At 38.7% G+C, this 21,644-nt stretch overlaps 1 protein-coding gene across 1 annotated transcript in view; it reads right to left on the bottom strand.

The window, feature by feature from the left end:
* Positions 1–21,110, bottom strand: part of FOXP2 (forkhead box P2) — a 673,273-nt gene extending 652,163 nt beyond the window's left edge. The window contains exon 1 of the mRNA XM_018046611.1: positions 21,031–21,110. The gene's annotated coding sequence lies outside the window, so the exon portion shown is untranslated. The remainder of the gene's footprint in view (positions 1–21,030) is intronic.

Here is a 21,644-nt window from a genome sequence, read left to right as displayed (position 1 = left end):
TGTTTTTCTTTGGGATTGGAATGAAACTGACCTTTTCCAGTAGTGTGGCCTCTGATGAGTTTCCCAAATTTGCTGGCATACTGAGTGCAACACTTTCACAGCATCATCTTTTAGGATTTGAAATAGCTCAGCTGGAATTCCATCACCTCCACTAGCTTTGTTCATAGTGATGTGCTTCCTAAGGCCCACTTGACTTTGCATTCCAGGATGTCTGGCTCTAGGTGAGTGATCACACCGTCATGATTATCTGTGTCATAAAGATCTTTTTATGTATAGATCTTCTGTGTATTCTTGCCACCTCTTCTTAATATCTTCTCCTTCTGTTAGGTCCATACCATTTCTGTCCTTTATCGTGTCCATCTTTGCATGAAATATTCCCTTGGTTTCTCTAATTTTCTTGAAGAGATATCTAGTCTTTCCCAACAAGACCGAATTTCCGCCTCAGTCAGTCTCTCCCATCAGGAAGCTTCAATAAGCCCTTTATCCTTCTCCATCAGAGGGCAGACAGATTAAAAACAACAATCACAGAAAACTAACCAATCTGATCATAGGGACCACAGCCTTGTCTAACTCAATGAAACTATGAGCCATGCCGTGCAGGGCCACCCAAGACGGATGGGTCATGGTGGAAAGCTCTGACAAATGTGATCCACTGGAGAAGAGAATGGCAAACCACTTCAGTATTCTTGCCTTGAGAACCCCCATGAACAGTATGAAAAGGTGAAATGATAGGACACTGAAAGATGAACTCCCCAGGTCGGTAGGTGCCCAATATGATATTGGAGATCAGTGGAGAAATAACTCCAGAAAGAATGAAGAGATGGAGTGAAAGCAAAAACATCCAGTTGTGGATGTGACTGGTGATGGAAGTAAAGTCTAGTGCTGTAAACAGCAATATTGCATAGGAACTGGAATGTTAGGTCCATGAATCAAGGCAAATTGGAAGTGGTCAAACAGGAGATGGCAAGAGTGAAATCAACATTTTAGGAATCAGTGAACTAAAATGGACTGGGTGAATTTAACTCAGATGACTATTATATCTACTACTGTAGGCAAGAATCCCTTAGAAGAAATGGAGTAGCCATCATGGTCAACAAAAGAGTCAGAAATGGAGTACTTTGGTGCAACTGCAAAAATGACAGAATGATCTCTATTTGTTTCCAAGGCAAACCACTCAAAAATCACAGTAATCCAAGTCTAAGACCTGAACAATAAGGCTGAAGAAGCTGAATTTGAACTGTTCTATGAAGACCTACAAGACCTTCTAGAACTAACACCCCCAAAAAATGTCCTTTTCATTATAGGGGACTGTAATGCAAAAGTAGAAAGTCAAGAAATACCTGGCTGTTGCTGCTGCTGCTATCACTTCAGTCATGTCCGACTCTGTGAGACCTCATAGACAGCAGCCCACCAGCCTCCCCCGTCCCTGATATTCTCCAGGCAAGAACACTGGAGTGGGTCGCCATTTCCTTCTCCAATGCATGAAAGTGAAAAGTGAAAGTGAAGTCGCTCAGTCATGTCCGACTCCTAGCAACCCCATGGACTGCAGCATACCAGGCTCCTCCGTCTATGGGATTTGCCAGGCAAGAGTACTGGAGTGGGTTGCCATTGCCTTCTCCAGAAATACCTGGAGTAATGTGCAAATTTGTCCTTGGAGTACAGAGTGAAGCGGGGCAAAGGCTAATAGAGTTTTGCCAAGAGAATGAACTGGTCATAGCAAACACCCCCTTCCAACAACACAAGAGAAGACTCTACACATGGACGTCACCAGGTGGTCAATACCAAAATCATATTGATTATATTCTTTGCAGCCAAAGATGGAGACAATTCCATACAGTCAGCAAAAAATGACTGGGAGCTGAGTGTGGCTTAAATCATGAAATCCTTATTGCAATATTCAGACTTAAATTGAAGAAAGTAGGGAAAACCACCAGAGCATTCAGGTACGATCTAAACCAAATCCCTTATGACTATACAATAGAAGTGACAAATAGAATCAAGGGATTAGATCGGCTAGACAAGTGCCTGAAGAACTACAGACAGAGATTCATGACATTGTACAGGAGGCAGTGATCAAGACCATCCCCAAGAAAAAGAAATGCAAAAAGGCAAAATGCTTGTCTGAGGAGGCCTTACAAATAGCTTTGAAAAGAAGAGAAGCAAAAGGCAAAGGAGAAAAGGAAATGGCCATTTGAATGCAGAGTTCCAAAGAATAGCAAGGAGAGATACGAAAGCCTTCTTCAGTGACCAATGCAAAGAAATAGAGGAAAACAACAGAATGGGAAAGACTAGAGATCTCTTCAAGAAAATCAGAGATACCAAGGGAACATTTCATGCAAAGATGGACACAATAAAGGACAGAAACTAATGAACTATTGGCTTGCTAATAATTTTTTCTTGCTAAAGACTTAAGAAGCAAAAAGTAGGACTTCTTCTGGTGGTGCAGATAAGAATCTACCTGCTAATAAAGGGAACATGGCTTTGATGCACGGTCTGGGAAGATCCCACATGCCACAAAGCAAGTAAGCCCATGGGCCACAACTACTGAAGCTTGTTCTGCACAACAATAGAAGCCATCACAATGAGAAGACCACACACCACAACAAAGACTAGCTCCTTCTTAGTGCAATTAGAGAAAGCCTGTGCACAGCAACAAAGACCCAGTCCAGTCAAAATTTTTTTAAAAAAGAAAGCAATAAAGAGAACTACTACTTGATAGCAATTAAATGGGAAGAAATAAGAAAAAAAAATTTGTCATAGAATTCTTAGAAGTCCATGTCAATTTTAAGCTCACAGTTCCAAGCCAGTGAACAAAATGTGGCATGAATTTTAGAAACAGAAATTTTAAAAGATATGTCTATATTTATATCAACAACTATATGTGTGTGTGCTTGTGTGCATGCTTGGCAAATATAGTTGTGAGCTTTACTGGCTCACCACCTGATTTTGGATGGTCTGCGAGGTGTACATTTTTATAGTTTTAAATAGCTGAATCAAAATCAAAAGTATATCTTATGAAATATGAAAATTATATAAAATTCAAACATTAATGTCCATAAATAAAACTACTGGCACACAACAACATTCATGCACTTAGGTGCCGTCCATAGCTGCTTTTATATTACAGTGGCAGAGTTGACTAGTTGTGACAGAGACCAATGGTTCACAACCTATATTTACTATCTAGTCTTTTACAGAAAAAAAAAAATTACCAACTTCCACATATATACAGTGGCAGATTTTATTTTGGGGGGCTCCAAAATCACTGCAGATGGTAACTGCAGTCATGAAACTAAAAGATGCTTACTCCTTGGAAGGAAAGTTATGACCAACCTAGATAGCATATTGAAAAGCAGAGACATTACTTTGCCAACAAAGGTCCACCTAGTCAAGGCTATGGTTTTTCCAATAATCATGTATGGATATTGGAGTTGGACTATAAAGAAAGCTGAGTGCCGAAGAATTGATGCTTTTGAACTGTGGTGTTGGAGAAGACTCTTGAGAGCTCCTTGGATGCAAGGAGATCCAACCAGTCTATCTTAAAGGAGATCAGTCCTGAGTGTTCATTGGAAGGACTGATGTTGAAGCTGAAACTTCAATACTTCGGCCACCTGATGCAAAGAGCTGACTCATTGGAAAAGACCCTGATGCTGGGGAAGACTGAACACAGGAGGAGAAGGGGACAACAGAGGATGAGATGGTTGGATGGCATCATCAACTCAGTAGACATGAGTTTTGGTAAACTCCAGGAGTTGGTGATGGACAGGGAGGCTTGGCGTGCTGCAGTCCATGGGGTCACAAAGAGTCGGACACAACTGAGCAACTGAGCTGAACTGAAAATATATACAATGACTTGGCATGAAACTCTAAAATAAAAATGGTTTGGGACAAATATCAATATCATATCTACTGAAATTATGAGATATTAAAAGTGAAATTATAAGCTTCCAGTCTCAGAAAACTAGCAAAACTAATTAGAAAATATCTTAAAAACAATAAGCATTACACAGCGATTATTCAACCTCATAAGTGTTATTACATGGCAGGAAACAGTACAGAAACATGACTCAAAGCTTTAATATTATTAAATTCTTAAAATGGGCTGTGGCAAATCTTCACCCCAACCCCCCCCCAAAAAAAAAAACAAAACTAGAAACACTTCAAGATATTTAGATATGGAGAAAATAATAAAGAAGATATAAGCCTAGTGTTTGGGACAGTGATAGGTTCTAAGATAACTGAGATACAGTTGAACTTCTTGATTCTTGCGTAGCTTACCTTTTCCACCAAAAAGAAAAGTTATACTAAAATGTAAAATCAAATATAATTAATGAGAAAATAAAAGCTCAGGAATTAAAAAAGAGGGCCATGAGTCACTTTAAATAAGTTCAGGTATGCAGAAATACTAGGTTAAAATTTTAAGGCGTCTTTAAAAAGTAGCTTGTATATTTTATCACGAAACTACACTTGATAACCTTGAAAGAGTTACAAACAACAAGAGCAGATGCAACACATAAGAGGGGACAAATGTTATTTTATTTTTTGAAGGTAAAAGGATTCTAGGAAACGAAGATCAGTGATCTTGACATTATTCCCCAACAAAATTCTACAACAGGTTACTAAACAGATGGTTTGTGAGCACTTACATTAAAAAAAAAAAAAAAAAAGCCTGCCATGGATTCGTTAAAAATAAGTCATACCAAACCTTGTTTCCTTGTCTCACACGTTATTAGATGAGTGGATCAGAGAAAGGCATTGGCTGTACAATGCCTGGACCAAGAAAGTATGGAGTAAGTCTTTCATGGCCAACTGTTAAGTCCACTTCCTATGTAACTTTCGGGGAAATTCTTAGATTAAGAGGCAAATATAGATCAGTCAAGTTTCTGCATGTTTTGTGAGCACAGGCACTGACAGCCTTTGTCCTAGACTATCTTTCTCATGGATGTCTATATACCAAATTGCCTTTGAATATCCATAATACCTCCCTCTGAACAAAGGGAAGGTTTGCTTATAGCCCATTACAAAAGATCAGGGTTCCTAAACTTGAAGTTCCTCATCTGCAATACAGTGATACAGAGTGTACAACGTGGACTTGGGGCACTCTGTGGAGCCCCTGATGGACTTAGGGGTGCATGCGTGCTAAGTCGCTTCAGTCATGTCCAATCTTTGAGACCCTATGGATCATAGCCTGCCAGGCTCCTCTTTCTGATTACCCAGGCAAAAACACTGGAGTGAGTTTCCATGGCCGCCTGCAGGGCATCTTTCCAATTCAGGGATCAAACCAGTGTTTCTACTCTCCTGCTCTGGCAGGCAGGGTCTCTACCACCAGCACCAACCCCGGGTCTCCTGCAGTGCAGGTTGATTGACTATCTGGGCCTCCAGGGAAGTCCCTAAACTTGGGGGACAAGGAACCAAAGCAAGCATAAGGTTCCTGCTCCTCACTGTATCAGGAGTAATAAAGTCCTTTGTCTTCTATAAAGTTCCACAAAATAGTGTCTGACTAATTTGTTACCATGCAAGTAAGGTAAAATCTCAGATACTTCACAGTTCTGGACAACCTGTAACTCAGCTTTGCCATTGGTAAAATGGGACAATAACAGTATAAATCCTCATAAAGACAGTATGAAAAATAAATTAATTCACACACAAATTTCCTAGAAAAATATCTACTGCTTAATATTAGCCATTTTTATAATGACACTTATGATTAATTTCAGATGTATACCAGTAGGTAAATAATCCCATCCAAAGGGTTAATGATAAATCAAAGAGCTCCTACTCACTGAGTTTAAAAAAAAAGGCTCTATTCTTAACCTTGCTCTGATCAATATTTTCAAAAATAATTAAGTAGAGTATAAAGTGTTAATCAAAATTATAGATGACACAATTGTTAACATAGATAATAGAACCGAGATTTTAAAATATCTTGACATGCTGAATACACTAAATGATAAAGAAACTAATGTAACAGACATATAAATCCTATTTTTTTTACAATATTCAAACTGATAGTATTTGCAATTTACATGAAATGAAGCAACATTTTAGTAACAATGTAACATGACTGAAAAAAATTGCCATTAGGTTACAGAAAAAATGAGAACAAATTTTCATTGCATTCTGTGTTGGTCAGAACATATACATGGCATGGTATTCAGCTCTGGATACAGTTTAAAGGGAAGCTTCAGCAAAGAGAAGCATATCCAGAGGAGGGTAATGAGAATTGTGAAGGGCAAAAGAAATCCACAGAGTGTATATGAATGATAACTGAAGAAATATGACTTCTTTATCCTCAGAAAGGAAAGGTTTATTGATTATAAAAATTTTTAAGACATCTGCAAAATTATCTATGTGAAATAGTCTGTGTAAAACCAAAAGGTGGAGTTAGAAATAATGGCTAATTGATTCCAATTCAATGTAAGGAAGAACTTTCTATCAATTAAATTTTGTCAATTATTGAATATTACAATTAGTTATTCATTCATGTAAGTTTCACAAAGCCACTAGCCAGGACTATGAAAATGGGGACTGCTTCTCTCACATACAGATGTCTTTAAATTATTCATTTCTTACCTGTAAAAAAAGGCAACCCACAGAGGGTTTCTCCAGGCATCTTGTGCATTTTCATTCCTGTCTTGCCTCCCTGATTTTTGTTCCATTTCAGCCTAGTTGGCCTCTTCAAACTGACAATTTGTCCTTAGCAGCCCACCTAACTTTTTGATTTGAAAGTGAAAGTCACTCAGTTCTGTCCGACTCTTTGCGATCCCAAGGACTACACTCCATGGAATTCTCCAGGCCAGAATACTGGAGTGGGTTGCCATGCCCATCTCCAGGGAATCTTCCCGACCCAGGGATCAAACCTGCATCTCTTATGTCTCCTCATTGGCAGGTGTGGGAATACTGGTGTGGGTAGCCATTCCTTTCTCCAGGGACTCTTCCTGGAGAAGAGTCTTCCTGGAACTGAGTCCAGGTCTCCCGCATTGCAGGCGGATTCTTTACCAGCTGAGTCACAAGGGAAGCCTGACTTTTTGATTTACTTCTCTGAATATACTATTTTTCCATTTCCTGCAGTCCATAAGCCATCTGACAGTGGCCCCTGAGTAACAAACCCTGTCTCCATCTCCCACCTGATTTGGAAGAGAAAACAAAAATTTATTATCTCGAAGTTTCAATTCTTGGATTCTTCTTACTTCTTTTGCTATTTACAGATTGTAGGTGATCAGTAATCAATGAATAAACGAGTGACTGAATAAATGAATGGGTATTATTAATCAACTGATAATGAGCTTCTTCTTCTTTAAAAGCTAACTACCTGAATGGGCTGTACATCTTTTAACTTGTCAAACAGATGAAAAGGAGTGAAAAGAACAACAAACACCTATGAGAACAAAGGAAAGAAGTATGAGAACAAGAGAGACTAAGGGTGGAAACAGAAATGAGAGTAGACAGCTATGGAGAGGACCCCAAATTAATTCTCAGAAAAGATCAAATAGTAAAGTCTCTAGTTCATAAGCGAAGCCAATTTATAAGTCAAAATAAAATGCAATAATTTATAAAATAAACATACTTGAATAATAAATGAGAGGAGAATTATAAACTCCTAAGAAATTATGATAGGAATAAGCGACTGCTTTCTCACAAAGGCAAAACTGATATACACAACAATTTGATGAATTTCAAATGCGTTAAGCTACATGAAAAAAGCCTGCCTCTGAAGGTTACATACCGCATGATTAATAACATAGAGTTGAATGTAATATGTACATATAGATATAGTATACACATATATATTATACATGAGTATTTTATACAATTTGTATAAATACATTATACAAGAGTCAGACAGGACTGAAATATTATACACATGTATATAATGCATATATACATATAACACTTCTCTGCCTAAGGGATTCTCCAGGCCAGAATACTGGAGTGGATTGCCACGCCCTCCTCCAGGGGATCCTCCCAACCCAGAGACTGAACTTCCTGCACAGGCAGGAAGGTTCTTTACCCACTTCCCACTGGGGAAGCCTTATCCTGCCATTTGCATCAACATGGATAGACCTTGAGCACATTATGCTGAGACAAGTCAGAGAGGCTTGTGCTGTCTGATACCACACATGAATGTGGAATCTAACAAAGTCAAACTTGTAAAATCAGAGAGCAAAACAGGTGGCTACCAAGAGATGGGGATGGGGGGATAAGATTGATGTTGTTTAAGGGTACAGACTTGAAAGGAGCAGTAAATAAGCCACAGACATTCACTACACAGTGTACCGCACTGCAATCATGGGATGTGATAGGCATGGCTACAATAGAGACCACATTACAATCTGTGACATGGCGGACTTCATATATGTAAACAGTGCTGCAATATCAAATTCACTCAATTAAAAAGACTGTTACCTCCCAAAAAACACACACTTTAAAAAACAAAACTCTAGGGACAGAAAATAGATCAGTGGTTACCAGAGACTACAAGATGAGAGGAGGTGTTGACTAAAATTCACATGAAAAAATTTTGTAGCATGATGGAACTGTTCCACATCTTAACTGTGGTAGTGAGTATACAACTATATGTTTGTGAAAACATACAGAACTGTACACTAGAAAGACGTGAACTTTATTGCATATAAATTATCTTTAATTAAAACTTGAAAAATTTGTAGAGTTTAAAACAAATTTGTAAAAATGATCAATTAAAATATGTTTTGTGTTGTTAATAAAGCACAATAAAATCATAGCAATATTTTCTTAGATCAGTTTCCCAAGGCAAAAGAAATAAAAGCAAAAGTAAATGAGAAAAAAATGGAACCTAATCAAACTTACAAGCTTTTGAACAGCTAATGAAGCCATCAACAAAATGAAAAGACAATCTATGAACTATGAGGAATTTACAAATGACATGACTGACAAGGGTTTAATTTCCAAAATATACAAATAGTTCATACAGCTCAATATCAAAAAACCCAAACAATGCAATCAAAAAATAGGCAGAAAAGCTAAACAGACGTTTCTCCAAAGAAGACACACAGATGGCCAACAGGCACATGAAAATATGCTCAAGGTCACAAATTAGTTAAAAGCAAATCAAAACTGCAGTGAGGCATCACTTCACAGTGGTCATAATGGCCATAAAAGTCAAAAAGTCTACAAATAATACAGAGTTCCTGGTAGCCTCATGGTGAGGAGTCTAGGCTTTCCCTGTTGTATGACCCAGGTTCAATCCTGGTCTGGGAACTGAGATTCTGCAAGCCACACATGAGGTGGCCATTAAAAAAAAAAAAAAGTCTACAAATAACAAATGCCAGCGAAGATGTGGAGAAAAGGGGATCCTCCTTCAGCATTGGTGGAAATGTAAATTGATGCAGTCACTTTGGAAAACTGTAGTGAGGTTCCTTAAAAAACTAAAAACTACTATAAGATACAGCAGTTCCATTCCTGGATATATATTTGGAGGAAACCAGAATTTGAAAAGATACATGCACCCCGACGTCCATAGCAGCACTGTTTACAATAGACAAGACATGGAAGCAACCTAATCGTTCATCAGCAGATGAGTGAAGATAGAGAGAGAGTGACTGAGTGAGTGTGTGCGTGTACACAATGAAATATTACTCAGCCATAGAAGAATGAAATACCACCACTGTAGCACATGAATGAACCTACAGATTATCTTACTAAGTGAAGCAAATCAGACAAAGATAAATATCATATATGATATCACTTATACGTGGAATCTAAAAAATAATACAAATGAGTTTATTTACAAAACAGAAACAGACATAGAAAACAAACTGTGAGTACCAAACGGGAAAGGAGGAGGGAGGGAGGGATAAATTAGTGGTATACAATTAACAGATACACATTGTTATATAAAAAATAAACAAGGATTTACTGTGTAGCATAAGAAACTATACTCAGTATTTTGTAATAAACTATAAGGGAAAAGAATCTGAATATATAACTGAATCACTTGCTATACACCTGAAACACAATATTATACATCAACTACAGTTCAATTAAAAATAAAAAGATTGCATCTGATAGTTTTCTTCAGAAAAAAAACAAAACAAAAAATTATGTTTGATATTTAAACAACTTTGTAAATATGAGCATTTAAAATATAACTTGTAAAATTGATAAATCACAGTGAAAGTAACAAGTAATAATTCTGAGAGAAAATTATCAGGATCATTTCTACAACATAGTAGCTAATACCTTATTTTAAAATGAAACATCAAATGTATAGCCAAATAGCTTTGTAAAAATAATCAAATATATTTTCACTGTCTTATAAGTAGACATTTAAAAATAAAATAATCATTTGTATTCTATTTTAAATGTCCTCTCACAAAAATGTAGTTCCAATAATAAGAAAATAAGCATTAAATATTTTATTGTTTATTTATTCATAGCTTGTTACCATATATTCTCTATTATTGTACATTTGCCCTTAAAATTCGATCTTCTATAGTCATAAAAACAAGTTATCTCTCAAAATAAAAACAATACTTATAATAATGATGTTCCTTTAATATAATAATATGAGTAAGCGAGTACTTAGTCACATTTTAGCATCTAGCATCGTTTCAGTCCAGTGGGAATGAGATTTTTCCAGGACACAATTAGAGGGATATCAAAGAGAACAGCTATGTAAAATCAAATACCAATTAGAAATAAAAAGTTACATTGCCTTTCTTCTACTTGTCAAATAGTTTCAGCAACAGACATGCAGGACTAGGGACAGTTTGAAATTACTGAAAATTACAAAACAGCACAGAACTGGAAGTGATACAAGGGCAACCTAAAAGCATACTTTTCTGAAAGTAGAGAAATATCATAAATAGATCAAAAAATACAGATTTAAAAGTACTTTCTTTGGGGCAACACAAATGCTGTCAAATGATCTTTATTTTTAGTCACAGGAGTATACATTCTCTATAACGGGGTTCCCCAACCTCCAGGATCTAGTGCCTGATGATCTGAGTTGGAGCTGATGTAATAACAATAGAAATAAAGGACACAATAAATGTAATGCCCTTGAATGATCCTGAAACCATTCCCCCTGCCCCACCCCTGGTCTGTGGAAAATTTGTCCATGAAAATGGTCCTAGGTGCCAAAAAGGTTAGCTCTACAACAAACAACAAGGTAAAATATACTGAAAAATGAACATCTGCAAGCTTACATCACTGCTAAAAACTACTGCAATTCATAATCCCCTACCTTCTGACACGCAATCTGCGGCTCCTTATTTGTCTACATATAGGCTAATTTTTCACAAGGAAAGTAGCCAGAATGAGAAAAGATACTACACTACACACGGGACGGCACACTTGACAGGGCGTGTACACTTGGTGTAAATGCATGCATCACTTGACTAGGGGGTGGGGCAGCAAAGCAGTGAAGGAACAACTTAGATGAGGCTCTAAAGACTTTTCAGCAGTTCTTTGGGGAAGAAAAACAGATGTTTCAAGAAATGTGGGGCCAAACTTCCTATGTGGTGCACTGTATAAACCCTTGTGTTACTCACTCCCTTTAAGCCAAACTGCAGCAAAGACATGCAGCACCCCTACAGTTGGCAGCTGTGTTTTAATGTAGCACAATGCACAGACTGGACCATGAGGCAGCCCAACATTTTATGTCGGTTCTAAAAAATGTGTGTGTGCGTGTGTGTGTGTGTGTGTAAGGTCCGTTAAAAGGGAGAGCTCTAATTTTAAAAAGACAAAGCTTATCAAACAGCTCATCCAACTGTACATTTTATTTCTGGATTGATGCCACCAAAAGCTAAATACGTGAATGACCACAGGACCAAGGCAAAATTGTAAAGAAATGAATATTTATGAGATGTTAATAGTATGTGCTTCAGGGAACAGGATGCTAGGCAATTATTTATTTTTCTCAACCCTGACATGACCAACTCCACGTGCACTCACTTCTCTCCCTGTCTCAGCATCCTGGTTAAATAAAGTGAGGCTCCATTGCTGACTGGGAAGGAGGGGAGTGATGTGAAAATTCCAAGCGGGCTAAGACAAGTGAAGAAAAATACATTTTAACTGAGCCCCCTGAGTTTCATAAGCAAAGATATTTGTGGTAATTTTTTGTTGGTTTTAATCGTCTTTATTTTAGGAATGATCTGTTTCTCCCAGTCATTCTTACCTGTGTGTTTATATTGTAGTAAGAGACAACCTGTTCACAGCTTCTAATTTGACTTAGGTATGTCATAAAAGGCTTCAGGTGAAAGTAACCTAAAAACTAATCCAATCTTTTTTATTTTGAAGGAAAAGACCCATCCAATATTGCACAATAGTTAAAAGTCAGACTAAGAAACAGAGTGCAGGTCTCCTGGCACTCACTGTGGAACCCTGGTCAGTAAACCAAGCAGGCCATTTTCCTATCTGAGATAATCATGCTTCCCAGGAGGAGTCATTTTCATCCACATTCTAATATGCATTACCATTATCAGAGAAGGCCCTTAATAAAAAATATTTCCTGCTTGGAACAAGGGAAAGAGAATACATTGGGACCTGGAATAGCCAGATGGTGACAAGGAGGGCAAGGAGTACCTAAGGACCAGGATTTTAACAGCAAAAAAAGCAGAAAACATAAGTTAGTATGTTTTTTGAAAGGAAAAAGTGAGGTAGTAATATAATAAAGCCACATTGTGTCTTTCTTCAGAGTTTTTCAAGGACCACACATTCACTCATGGTATAATAAGATACCAGAATTATTCTGAAAGATCTCATAATTTGTCTTAAAGAGGAAAGAGAAACAGGGAAATGAGATGAAGTAGGCAAAGAGAGGCCTCTTTTCTCATTATCAATAGTGAAGATTACATACCCCTTTCTCAAGATATTTAGAACAAAACTGCCGAGCAAGTGAATACAAATTTTAAATATGTACATAGTATGTGAAAGAGAACTCTACAGGACATTAGGTTTATGAGAATAACATCTGTGGATCCGTGTGGCATTATATGGAGAGTTGTATCACTCATTTATCCCTCAGCTGTAGACGTACCAATGTGACCTGCACACACCAAAGAATAGGACTTTAAATTCAGAAAGATGGACTTTCCAACAAATCATAAATCTTTAACCTGCTCTGTTAAAGACAGATACTGAAAGAATGAAAGAAAAGATAAGTTATAAACGTGGTATGCGTGCCAATGCAAAAAAAGTAAAACTATCTATCTTATTATACCACAGAATAACAACAACAATCTAGATATGGTTTCAGAAAAGACCTTGACTTAACCCATTCCCCTCCCTCTTTCCTCACCAACCCCCAGAAACACTTTGAATGCCCATGTTGTACTCATAGCATAAACATTAGAAACATCTATATACACTAATTATGCTACTCATATTAAGATGTTGAGGCTGTTGTTCAGTTGTGTCCAACTCTTTGGGACACCATGAACTGTAGCATACCAGCCTTCCCTGCCCTTCACGATCTCCTGGAGTTTGCTCAAATTCATGTCCATTGAGTCAGTGATGCCATCCAACAATTTCGTCCTCTGCTTTCCCCTCCTCCTCCTACCTTCAATCTTTCCAGCATCAGGGTCTTTTCCAATAAGTCATCTCTTTTGTATCACATGGCCAATGTATTGGAAACTCAGCTTCAGCATAGGTCCTTCCAATGAATATTCAGGGTTGACTTCCTTTAGGATTAACTGGTTTGATCTCCCCACAGTCCAAGGGACTCTCAAGAGTCTTCTACAGCACCACAATTTGAAAACATCAATTCTTCAGTCCTCAGCCTTATTTATGATCCAACTCTCACATTCGTGCATGACTACTGGAAAAACTATAGCTTTGACTATATGGACTTTTGTCAGCAAAGTGATGTCTCTGCTTTTTAATACACTGTCTAGGTTTATCATAGCTTTTCTTCCAGATATAATGATGAGTTTTATGATTAAATATGTCAGTTCAATGGTCCTAAGCATTGTTATATTGAAGCATTCAACTATTGTGCATTTTTTGTCCAAAAGCACTAATATCTACTCACAAGTTTCAAGTTAAGTTACATTCTCAGATCAAGAATAGAAAGGATACAGAAAACCGAACTTAACAGCATACCCACCCAAGATGAGAGTCATGTCTTGGCCAATACAGTAACGAACAGTTTCCCAAATATGGTATAAGATGAGTGCAAGAGGAAAAAGTAAGGCGAAAAGGAATTTCAATGACACATATACACAAAATGGAACAGTGATACAGACAAGTAACCTGCGGGACCTCCACAAACTCATCCATTCGTTAATTCAACATTTAGTTTTAGAGTTCCTACCAAGCACAAGGCATGTTCGAAACACTGGATTAGAACAGTGCCCAAAAGAAAACTTTGCATCCATGGAATACACATTCTCATTGAGACTATAAATAAAGAAACAATCTTTTTAAAGTCAGTTGATAGTGCTATAGGGGAAATCAACATATGATAAAGGTGACAGTATGAGCAATGATGATTTGTTATTTTAGATACGACAATCAGAGAAGGCTTCCATAAGGATATGTTTGAGCAGAGACTTGAAGTTAGTGAAGATACCTGAGGGCAGAGCATTACAGACAGACAGAGGAAAACTCTGAAGTGGGAAATAGCTGATCCCATTTTGAGGAATGCCAAGGAAGTCAGTGTCTAGGGTTGATTGAGTAAGAGGAAAATGATAGGAAATACTGTGAGACAGAGAGTAGGGGTCAAATAAAAGGGACTTTAGTAAGGTCCTTGTCTTTTATTTTCAGAGACATAAGAAGTTGTTGGAAGATTTATACCTTTCAAGAATGACATAATCAGATAGATAAATCTTCAAAAGGTCACTGCTACTTGGAGAATAAACTGTTGTACCTGAAGGGAGAAAAGGGGGAAAATTAAGTAGCTATTGCATCAAATCAGGGAGTAGCTGATGGTCTACCTGATCAGACTGGTAATGAGGGGGTAGTAATTAGGTATATAAAACAAGATTTTGGGGGACATAATTTAGCTAAAGTAAAAGACCTACTGAGAAAGGGGGGAAAATGAAGACAAAAAGGAAATGAAGAGCTAGCTACAGGCATACAAATATAGATCAACCAAATCCTGGAACATAAATTTGGGTGAAGTAATGGTGAGGAATATTTTTTAAGGATGTTGGGGATCTTTTTTTCTTTTTTAAATGAGATGATTTTATGACAGTCTACATATGCTAAGATGTTAAGATATTTGGATTAGTGTACTATAAGTTTCTCCTCACTATCTGCCAGCAAGAAATTTTATAAACACTTTCTCTGAAATATGTCTACCACAAAATTTTTTCTTACCCCCTAAAATACACTTTAGGAAACTTTGTTATTTTTTCCTTAACTTGAGAAAAAGTTGCAAAGTGGTAGTTCTGTATGTGTACCAAAATGATACAAAACAAAAATGATGCAAAAAAGAAAACTTTCACAGAAAATAGCATGATAAAAGTTGAGAAGAAAGAAAAGAAAGAAATGGATATCAGAGAAACTATGTTCTTTGCAGTAGCATCCTTTCTTTGAGGAATTTAATGTCCTTAACCTGTTTTTAAAAATTTTTATGATAGTTTCATGGCACAAATCTTTCAGACTTGTTACAAAGAGCTTTAAGAAGCAGCACTAAAAACTTAAATTTTAAACTAACATTATCTTCCACAAAGTATATTTTAAGGCTTCTAAGACAGAAATCAAAGGAAATTGAGGAACATTAATAAACTAAAAATGCTGAGAGCTTTTAAACCCCTGGGGATTCATTTGCTTCATAGCAGTGTGCTTTTTCAACATTTAAATTTTATGTGCTCTTGCTAATGAAAATAATTTGCTACAGCAGAAAGGAATGAAGATGTCAGCTCAGTATGACATATTTATCAATATAATGGAAAGGTGTGTTCTGAAGATCCTTGATGGATTCCAGGGGAAAAAAAATAGTGTACAACTGTTTGGGAAGTTGAATTCAATCAGTAGAATATAGTTCCAAGAACACATATTTCAAATATCAAGGAATTTAAAAAACTGAACTTGGACTCCACAGATAATTTGTGGACAAAATGGATTTTTAAATAAAATCTCACATTAAAATGTATTGAATTATACAAATTGAGGGAATATAAGAATTCAAATTGTTCATGGAAAGGAAATTGGACAAATGATCATATACAAGTTAATTTAGAAAGAGTAAACAATGTTCACAAGCCCCAAATGAAAAAGTATTAGGATTCAATGTGAACTATAAGCTACAAATCATTACAACATAAAGTTGTTTTAAAATGAAATAGGAGTGATACAAACATACCTGATTTTACGGCATATTTTAATTTGGCTGCTGGACAAAATTTTGTCCAAATAAACACAAATTCCTAGTCACTCCAATTACAAAATTGGGATTATGCACCTAAAAATAATTAGGCCAATACTTAACATCACAACTGATAAGACAGCAAGTCATTGAAGCATCTATTTAGAGGAAAAAACAGTTGAAATGAAAACTATTACTGCAAATACGTCACCCACATACACAGGTTTACTTTTTATTTTAACATTAATAGTGTTAGAACATAATAAATCTAAATTTTCTCTGAGGATCTCTCTCCAGCATCTCAATATTCTAACACTGACCTGTTAGCTATAATATCTCTCTATATTTCACCAAAGTTACTCTCCTTTTTTTGTGTATTTTGTCTGGAAAATTGGTGGTAGGGACTAGATGGAAATATAGTGCAAAGGAAAGAATATATATAACAATACATCAGAGGTAATAATAAGACAGAAGTAAATAGGCAAGTGGAAGTAAGTATCATTTAACAGATAGGAACACCTACAAGGAAAGACTATTTTACTTATTAGTATTTATATAATTCAACAGTAATGAATTTTCAAATAACCAATTCTGGACTTTAAAAAAAGTAATGATATGTTTAAGCAGCCCTCCTAACTATGCTTAGTTAAGGTGTTTAAAAATAGTTATGAGACAAATGAAGTAGCTAACATTTGGAACAACTTCATAAGAAAGCAATGAAAATGACTTAAGCCTCATGGGGGAAAAATGCCCAAAGAACTTAAATTATTTTTACCTGACAACACTCTGAAAGTGATATGCCTGGAGTCCAAGTATTGAATATGTTAAGAGATAAATGTTCGAATCATCCAAAAATAGAAGAGACATTCACTATGGCATACAAAATTCAAATTACTCATTAAACTATCTGTGGACCATAAGCACTGGAATTTGTCTAAGTGAAGTTTCAAGCACCTGGATTACTTTTTCAGAAGGCTTAAGAAGGTAAACAACAATCTTTCTGGGTTGGATTTGATCAAATTTGTTAGAACTCTACGAATTAAGGACTACATAAATTAGGTTATTTTCAAAAATCTATGCAAATCTTAAAATCTCATTGGGCCTAAGTTAAGAAATAAACTATCTTTTATCAAAGGGCGGAATGAATCTGTGCACTGGTTAGAATATTTTAGATCCATTCATTTATCACTAAGAGTACTATGATATATCACAGAGTTAAAAAAAAAATTAACTGTGCCATGAATTAGTATTCAGTAATTATAATGAAATTAACATCATTTTGCAATTCAACAGTGATTTGCAACTTTGTTTAGCAACACTCTTGCCAAGAGAACTTCTTACAAGTCAGTGGTCTCTCTGACTTAACTGAGAGACAGAAATACATGACCATTTCCATCATTCCATTTTCTATCAGTATTATAACTAATAGTTGATCTAACATGAGTGTTAACAACACAATGATAAGGCAAAGCCATGTAAATCTTTAAATGTATCACAAATAATATCTCTTTTATGTAATTAAGTACCATATCCCTCACATGTTCTCTTAAGATAAAATGTCTGGTAAATTTATCTGGTTATGTTCAATATTTTACTATATGCTCTATGAGTGTCAATCAAGCCATGAAGGCATTTTCACATATTTAAATATACTTTTCACAGAGTATAATTCTAATAGTTATGCAAAGAGAGTTGTTTTGTGTTTCTGAGTCTTTGCTTGTACAAAAGGAATGTAACTTATTATTTTAATGTTCACGTTTCTTCCTAATTTTATAATGTGTCACATACAACAATTTACCCCTATTTTAAGTTTATAGAATACTACAAGGATTTTTTTTCCCAAGCAAACCCACTACACTACCATCAGTGCAAAGAAATGAAACTGGAACGCAGTTTACTCAGATATAACTATTCACATCATAATGTAATTAAAGGTCTCTTTTCATTTGAATATTCAGTTCTAGAATTCCCATCACGCTGAATCCTAAAGTTGAGAAATTCTGAAAGTAGCTTAAAACAGTTCATAATTGTTATTTGTATATATTTCCCTTTTTTTCTATTTTGGTATTAATCGTAGTGTAATGGTAATTTAATAAACTATGTATAAAAAAGAAAAGTTCTTGTGCTTGTATTTAAACTGAATTTAAAAATTATTCCTTAATTTTTTGTATTCTTGTACTTAAAAAGTGAACTTCAAGATGATCTTGTAAAACTGTCTTCTGTAACCAACAGGGCTGTATCATCAGGTTTCTAGTCTCTTCTTTAAAAGTTAGTAATTTAATCACAATTAAACATTTCTCTCAGTTTTAGATAACAATGAAGCAGTGGGTTTCTTAAAGAAGTACTGAACTAAGCAACTACTGAACATGGGTCTAGTCTAGTAACAAAAATGGAAGGAAGGCAGAAAGGGGGAGAGGGAGAAGGAACGAGAGAGGGAATGACTTTAAAAGCTTTAAAGCTGAAAATGACATTTTACGAACCTAGTGATCACAGTGTACATAACTCCATACCCACTTTATTAATGCATACACAAGTCAAAATTGTAAATAATTGTTTAGCAGTATTAAACAAACACTACATTTTAAAATTCCAGGACACTGAGAATGTACCCATCCATAACTCACAGTGACAGAAGAGATAAACAGGACTTTTGACAACATAAAACATTTCCTGAGGTATGCCATAATGCAAAATTGAAGATGAAAATATCTCAAAGCTCATCTTTGTTTAGTGTTGACCTCTAGCATAGACGTGCTGTTAAACACACCCCTTCCGTCTCCACTGAAGCCTAAACAAACTATTTGAATTTGGAGTGTGCAAAGATGTGCCTTCCAAGCAAACTTTTATTTTCCAAAAGTAAATCTCCCCAAATACTTCCAGCTGGAAAAAGTCCACTTGAGCTACCTGACACTAGAGCTTCCACTTTCTCACCTTGGCTTACCTGCTGCTACTTAATTATTCTTCTGAGCAGGCTCTGGGCAAGTTGGGGAGGTGGCTCTTTCAGCACTTCTGAATCCATGATGACTAGAAATATACACACCTAACACACTCCCACAGGTCTTCCACGCCCTTTCTCCTTCCCGCCCTTCTGAGCACTCGCGTCGTGAAAGCCTGGCCACCTGGGAGCAAACAGTACTCGAGGAACAATCCTCAAGATCAAGAAACTGACTGGATTTCAACATGTGGTGAGAGAAAATGGGAGGAGGGGTGTGTGTGGCGGGAGGGATAGGAGCACTACAGACAGCAGCTGTCCATTAAGTGGTTTAAATCTGTTAGTTAAAAAGCTGAATAAACAAATACACAGATGGGTCTAAGCTCCTTGGGGATTCCGGAATCTGAGGAGCCTCCCAAGTGGTGTCCAGTTCTGCCTCTCTCGCCCTGTCCCCGCGCAAAATGCGCGCGAGTTCCACTCTCAGATGCTCCAGACTCGCACGTGCCTTTCCCTCTCGTTGTTCCTAATGAGTTCACCCGTGCGCCAGGTGCTCTGAGAGACTCACCTAAGAGATCCCAGAGTCTGAGGACAGGAGGGCAACTTTTCCTTCCTACCTAGACCTACCCGAACACCCACGGCAAGGGACAGGTCCCCGCAGACGCTAGCCTTCATGTCGGGGAGCCTTCTGGATGGCGGGGCGGGGAGAGGCGTGCAGGAGACACGCGGGCGCGGCCACCCAGTGGGTCCGGCCCGCGCCGCTGCCGCACGTGCGCTGCCGCGAGCGCGAAGGGGCGTCCGGCCCCGCGCTCTTCGCGGTCAAAGTCAACCCAGTGCGACAGTCTGCCCTCCGCTCGCCCCGGGCCTCCGCGGACTTACAGGTAAAAGTCAACCCAGAAGCCCTCCTTTTCTCCGAAAGGTATCTGCGCCCATCCCTCGTCCCCTCCCTGAAGAACCCAGAGGCGCGATTTCACCCCAAACCCACCCTCAGAGTAGGGAGACCTCTCCAAAGCGGAATAAAAGTAAGACCAGGACATGTCCCGGGTGAAGCGGGTCCTGCTAACCGTGGACAGGGGAAAGAGCGCGAGCGGGGGCAGCAGTCGAGATGCACGCTCATCCCCAAGTGTCACTAGGGGCCAGGAGTTTCTTCACTGGAGAAGCAGGAGTGTCCCTTCTCCGCCTCCATTCCCCAAGAAGTACTTGTGAAATATACGCTGAAGTGTCTAACTTAGAGACGAGAAGCGTGCACTTGCCCAACTGAGTAAATAAAGGTCAGCAGTTGGACAATAAAGTATGTGCTTCCAAACGCCAGATGTTTTTACTGTTGTTTCTCCTCCTCTGGGGTGGGGGTGGGGGGGCGGAGAAGAAGGAAGAGACAACACACAATAAAAATAAAAGTAAATAAACACATCTGCTGTTTCCACACACATTTTCCTCCAGCCGCGGTCTGGAGTGTCTGTTGCCGGACAAGGCAACATTTTCGAATACAAAACTAAAAATCATCCGTGAGCCAAAGGCAGCCTCCCCTCTCTGGACGCCCCCTTCCCCTCAGCACAAAGCTACACGAAAAAGAACAACAAGTGGTGATGTTAGGTCCGGAACGCGACCCCGATGCCGAGCCGAAATTTGACACATGTCACACCCGCCCAGCCGCGTCGAGCTCAGCGACTGGGGCGAAACTTTGCTGCCGCCGCCCCGGCAGCAGCGCCGAGCAGAGTAAAGTCGAAGCCCGGCCCGGCATAGAGGTGGCGGGGACGGCGTGAGGGGCGGAGGTGCCGCGCGCCAGAGTGAGGGTGAAGAAACTTACCGCGACCGGGGACGCTGGGCAGCGTCCCGGGAGGTGGCACCCGCGGCGCCGAGGCAGAAGCCCACAAACACCACACCCACGCGCGAGTCCCGGCAACTGCTGCCGCGAGTCGGGGCGCGCCCGAGAGGGGGGGCTGGAGGAAGCCGCAGCTGGCGGACGCGGCCGCCGCATAAATAACCCGGACCGGCGCTCACGGGCTGGCTGCGCGGGGTTGGAGCCGGGGCGCAGCGGCCGCCGCAGAGCTGCACGAGCCGGCGTGTCTCGCGCTTTCTCGGAGGCTCGCGCTGTCTCGCGCTGCCGCTCCCCCCACCCGGATCTGTATGTGTGTGTGTGTGTGTGTGTGTGTGTGTGTGTGTCTGTATGTGTGTGTCTATGTGTGTGAGTGTGCGCTGGCGGGCGCGCGCACCCGGTCGCGCGCGCGTGTTGTTGGCAATGCAAACTGTACACACACGGCGCCCGGAGCCGCCTCTTCTCGGAGGGGCGGGGTGGGGGAAGGGACGCCTCCGAGGATTCTAAAGTACTGCTGGGCCACTTGTTTGTATTTGTTTTACTTTGCCTTGTTATTGTTGACTGTTGTTGTTGATCCCCAATGTGGTTTGGAACCAGCTGGCTAG

Source organism: Capra hircus, chromosome 4 (genome assembly GCF_001704415.2).
Source record: "Capra hircus breed San Clemente chromosome 4, ASM170441v1, whole genome shotgun sequence".
NCBI classification, from domain to species: Eukaryota; Metazoa; Chordata; class Mammalia; order Artiodactyla; family Bovidae; genus Capra; species Capra hircus.
The sequence above is the reverse complement of the archived record's forward strand: the minus strand, read 5'-3'. Positions and strand labels throughout refer to the sequence as shown.